This window comes from Lipotes vexillifer, unplaced genomic scaffold, assembly GCF_000442215.2.
Source record: "Lipotes vexillifer unplaced genomic scaffold, Lipotes_vexillifer_v1.1 scaffold1544, whole genome shotgun sequence".
Taxonomy (NCBI): domain Eukaryota; kingdom Metazoa; phylum Chordata; class Mammalia; order Artiodactyla; family Lipotidae; genus Lipotes; species Lipotes vexillifer.
In genome coordinates, this window is record NW_006791108.1 from 265417 (window position 1) to 271088 (window position 5672).

Sequence of the window (5672 nt, forward strand, 5' to 3'; positions counted from 1 at the left end):
AACTAGGAGATAATACATATATGTTTTTTCAAGCTGCTAAATTTGGGGTAATTTGTTATGTAGCAACAGATTGCCAATACATAAACACGGACCATCATCATTCTTCATAGAGTACTTACTGTATGCCAGCCCTGTGCTCCCCAAAAGAAGAATAGGTAGCAAAGACGCAAGACAGAAACTCCAGCTAGGAATTATGACTGCACTGTGCTGAGGCTTCCCTTGGATGTCTCCCTTGGGAGCAGAGGGTGGTACACACTGTTGGGGAGGAGGTATTGGGCTGGCCAAAACGTTCATTCGGGGTTTTTATGGTACCAAAAAACCCGAACGAACTTTTTGGCCAACCCAGTAGAACCCTCAAGAGAGCTTATCGAGTCCAGGTCATGGTTTCTTCCCAAAAGTAAGATCACAAGGCTCATGTGTGTGCCTGCATGGATGTATGTGAGAGAGGGATGCACATATGAATGTCAGGATGGGGCAGGGCTCGTAGAGATGGCCATCTTCCACAGGGGACTTAGAAGGACGCAAGTTCTCAAAGGTTCCTTGACAACAGGAGGGAATACCGTACCTCCTCTGGAGTAAGACCCTTAGCTGCTCCCATGAGGAAGTCTGGCTGCCTCTGTGAACTAGGTTTCAGTCCTACCTGTATCATGTATGCTGTGACATCAGTCTAGCAACTTCCCATCCACAGGATGGAAATAAAATCTATTTTACTCTCTCAAAAGGATGCAGTAAAGGTCAGATGAGAAAATACTTTGCAAACTCTAAAACACTGAGTAACATAAGGAAAATAAAGTGAGATCTTGTATCTAAAGTCCCTAGAACAGAGCCTGGCTTACAGTATAAGGTTCACAGACGGTATTTTTTCCTATTGATACGCTCACCTCCAGTAAAAGAAGAAACAAGCAAGAAAAGTGATGGCATCAGGTGTTTTCTGACTTCTGGCCTGTGCCCAGTTGTCACTGTCCTCCCAGGAACCCCCATCAATGCCCTGAAACACCCCCACCCACCCAATCCCTCCCCCACCAGCAGGACTCACCCGGTGGGAACTGGCAGCCTCTAGGCAACACCGCTGAGAATAAGCAGGATTCGACCACAAAGCAGGGGCAACAGGTCGGGAGGGTTTGACAACTTCCTCTCACGAGGATCTGAGGAGGCTGAGACTGCCGGAAGGCATGGGATGGAGTGATAAGGGACAGGAAGACTTACTGAAAAGGGGCAGGAAAAGAAACCCAGAGCTTCCTTTAATCCCTCTGCCTAGGGCTCGGGTACTGATTTCAATCTCCAACTCTAGGATTAATGGGGCAAGGCAACAAACATCTGCAGACAGGTGTGCTTCTCTTGAAGAACTGCAGTTGAGATCTGTAACAGGTTGAATGGCGTCCCCCCAAAAGATGCTGAAGTCCTTCCCCCTAGGGTCATTGAATGTAAAACAGGGTCTTTGGAGGTGATCAAGTTGAGGTCATTAGGGTGGGCACTAATCCAATATGACTGCGTCCATATAAAAAGGGGAAATTTGAACACACAGCAGATGCACGCAAGGAAAAATGCCATGAGATGGCAAGATCGGGGTGATGTTTCTATAAGCCAAGGCCAACAATTGTCACCAAACCACCAGAAGCAAGCTAAAGGAGAGGCATGGAACAGAACCTTCCCTCATAGCCATCAGAAGAAACCAACCCTGCTGAGACCTTGATCTCGGACTTGCAGCCTCCAGAACTGGGAGACAATAAATTTCTGTTAAGCCATGCAGTTTGTGGTATTCTGCTACAGTAGCCCTAGGAAACTAATACGAAATCATTTGGTGTCATCAGCACAAAACCACGGGGTCAGACAGACCTCATATGAACCTCTGCACTTACCAGCAGCGTGACCTTGAGCCACTTACTTGCCTTACTGGGCTGGGCCTTGGTTGTTTAACTGTAAAATGGGAAATTCCATACACTTTATGGACAGTGGCTGAGAATTAAGCAAGTAACCAATGAAAAGCATTACAAGGCCTGGTTCCTGGTAGCCACTCCACAATGGCAGTGGGGTTTTCATTAGCAGAGATGACAACTCAACTCAAATTCCTTCACCTTTCTAAACCACTGGGCTCTCACAAGGGAAGCAAAAGGACCAGCTTCCTGCCAGTCTGTGAAGATGCTGAATGCTGTGAAGGCAGAGGCCCCTAGACCCAAGCGTAGTAGATTTCTTTGGCTACATAACAAATTGCCACAAACTCAGGAGATTGAAGCAATATTATCTCACTGTTTTGTAGGTCAGAAGCCCAGAAGGACTTGGCTGGGTTCTCTGCTTAGTGTCTCACAAAGCCAAAATTAAGATGCTGGCCAGGATGGGCTCTTACTTGGAGGTTCTGTGGATCAATTGCTTCTGAGCTCATTCTGATTGTTGGCCAAATTCAGTTCCTTGCCTTTGTAGGACTAAGGTTCCTGGCTTTGTCCTGGCTGTTAGTTAGGGATCACTCTCAGCTCCTCAAGGCTTGTTATCTGTTTGGTTTTTTTTCTTTTTTGTGGTACACGGGCCTCTCACTGTTGTGGCCTCTCCCGTTGCGGAGCACAGGCTCCGGACACGCAGGCCCAGCGGCCATGGCTCACGGGCCTAGCCGCTCCGTGGCATGTGGGATCCTCCCGGACCGGGGCACGAACCCGTGTCCCCTGCATCGGCAGGCGGACTCTCAACCACTGCGCCACCATGGAAGCCCTGTTATCTGTTTTTATTGACAGCACCTCTGATATGAAATGGAGAAACTGGCTTTCTACACCAAGCAATTCTCCAGTTCTCTGGGTACCCCAACTGGATGACCTACGGGTCTCATTCCTGTCCTACCCAGAGTTAGCACAGACTCTGCGGGCTAAGGGCTCAGCCCCATAAGATACCTCCACTTCAGACAGCAGTCACAAGCCCAGGCAGTCTGTACTTCTGAACAACTGTCTATAAAGTTGGGGGGTTCCCATAACTCCCACCTCACGTTTGATAATCTGCTAGAACAGCTCACAGAACTCAGGGAAACACTACTTATGTTTACTGGTTTATTATGAAGGATATAAAAATGATAAAAACATACAGCCAGAAGAGGTATATAGGGTAAACTCCAGAAGAGCCCTGAGCACACGAGCTTCTGGAGGGTGAGCCAGCCACCCAGCATGTGGATGTGCTCGCCAGCCTAGAAGCTCTCCAGACCCCATCCTTCTGGGTTTTTATGGAGGTTTCATTACAGAGGTGTAGTTGATTAAATCACTGACCATTAGTGACCAACCCTCTAATCACAGAGGAACCAACCAGCATCCTGATGCTATCTAAGGGCCCACCAAGAGTCATGTCCTTAGCATAACCTCTGGTGTGGCTGAAAGGAGCTTATTATGATTAACAAAAGACATTCTTCTCACCCCTTAACGCTTCTAAGAGCTCTTTGCTAGGAATCAGGGATGAAAACAAAATATGTACTTCTTATTATATCACACAATATTAAAAGATTCTTCTACAAGGCCCCCCTCCATTCTCAGCAACAGAGAACTGCCATCATGTAAAAACTGCCTCATACTTGAATTTTCCTGATGTCTTCTCCTGCCACTAGCTGGAGAAACTGCTCTGCTTTTAAAGGGCTCCTGGGATGACATTAAGCCCACTTGGGTAATGTCTCTTTTTGTCATGTCACAGAAGTGACACCAAGGAGCAAAGGTCATAGGCACCAGCTTAAAATTCTGCCTACCACACCAACTATTCTTGGCTCTACCACTGAGTGGATGATTTTGGACAAGTCCCTTGTCCCTTCTGGACCACAAATTCCCTTTGACTCTAATATCTTATAACTCTCCCCTTGATCAAATCACACTTCCTTAACTTTATAGAATGTGTCCTGATTAAGGGTAACAAAGAAACCTTTGTCCTCAGAGAAGTTTTACAATCTAAATGCAACACTGTTCATCCTTTAATACCAATTACAATCAACTGGGATCTTTAAAAGTACTGATGCCGGGCCCCCATCCTCAGAAATTATGATTCACAGGAACTCTTGGAAAAGACAGAAAAGGGGAACATGCCCTTCCCTGTGGTGGGAGCTTAAATGTAGAGGGATGGGAGTCTTCTGTTTGCATTTAAAGTCTTTCAGGGATGGAATAGATAGGGCTGAAGGCATTGGCAGCTGGACCTAAGTGTGTATCTTAGTGCAAGACATCCCTACAAGTCACATAATGTCAATTTTGTATGTTTGCTTCTAGTGATGTCCCTAGGTGTGAGCTGAGGATACAGGTTAGTAAACATATTTCTACAGGGACTGAAACACTGTGCTCCAGACACAGAACACTCTGGGGGAAGCCTGTCTAGCTCCAAAGCTCAAGTCTATGTTATCTGTCTTTGAGAAAAATGAATGGAAATTTTTTTTTTTTTTTTTTGTCTAAGAACCCCTATGTAGGTATGTATGTGTGTAAATATATATATATACATATATTTAGAGAGAGAGAGATTATATAAAATTTCTCTTATTTGCTAACTACTGGATAGTAGACAGTTGATGTTTATATTCTCTACCAAGTTCTTGGTATACAGAATTTTGCCTTGCAGATTTAAAATCCACACAATTTAAACATGCTAGAAAAAATTGTGAAAATTTTTGTAATGGGCAAAAAGACTATTGAGTGTCTTTTCAAAAGAACGTTAAGTATTTAGAGGAACTTTCTAGGGTTATCTGATTCTGAAGAGGTCTGTGCCTTCCACTGTCTGACTATTTTACATTCCGTAGAGAGAGAAGTTAACTTCTGGAGGTCTAATAAAACACAAATGATTCTCGTTAATAGAAATGCCAAATCTTATTGGATGAAGATGCAGTGGGGTACTACCCTTTGGATATTGAAGAGTTTTATATCTTTCAGTAAATTTTTGTGACATTTCATTATGAAGGAAAAAAATTAAGGCCCCTTTCTTTTTCTTTGGAGGAAAAAAAAAAACACATTTATTTTCCCTCAGAGAAAGCAAAGGGGGTTATACAGCCAGGTAATAAGGGAGTCCTAGTCATTGAGGGTGGAGGTAAGTCTTATCTCAGAATGTGTGACAACAGGAGTCCTTTACAGTAGCCTTTTCCAGGAACACAGGCCTTAAAGTTCAGCACTGTCAACACGGTACAGTAGAATTCAGCAATAAGAGAACCATCCATCTCTTATATTAAAACTACAGTGAAGCCAAACTTTTGACCTACCGTGGCTGAAACACTATCCATCATGATAGAAAATAAACTTTATTTGGCGGAAGGTCTTCTTTGACAGATGGGAAAGATTTTAAAATATCTACACCATAAACTTTTTTTTTTTTTAACATCTTTATTGGAGTATAATTGCTTTACAATGGTGTGTTAGTTTCTGCTTTATAACAAAGTGAATCAGCTATACGTCTACATATATCCCCATATCTCTTCCCTCTTGCGTCTCCCTCCCTCCCACCCTCCCTATCCCACCCCTCTAGGTGGTCACAAAGCACTGAGCTGATCTCCCTGTGCTATGCGGCTGCTTCCCACTAGCTATCCATTTTACATTTGATAGTGTATATATCTCCACGTCACTCTCTCACTTCATCCCAGCTTCCCCTTCCAATTCCCCGTGTCCTCAAGTCCAGTCTCTATGTTTGTGTCTTTATTCCTGTCCTGCCCCCACCAGGCTCTTCAGAACCACTTTTCTTTTTTT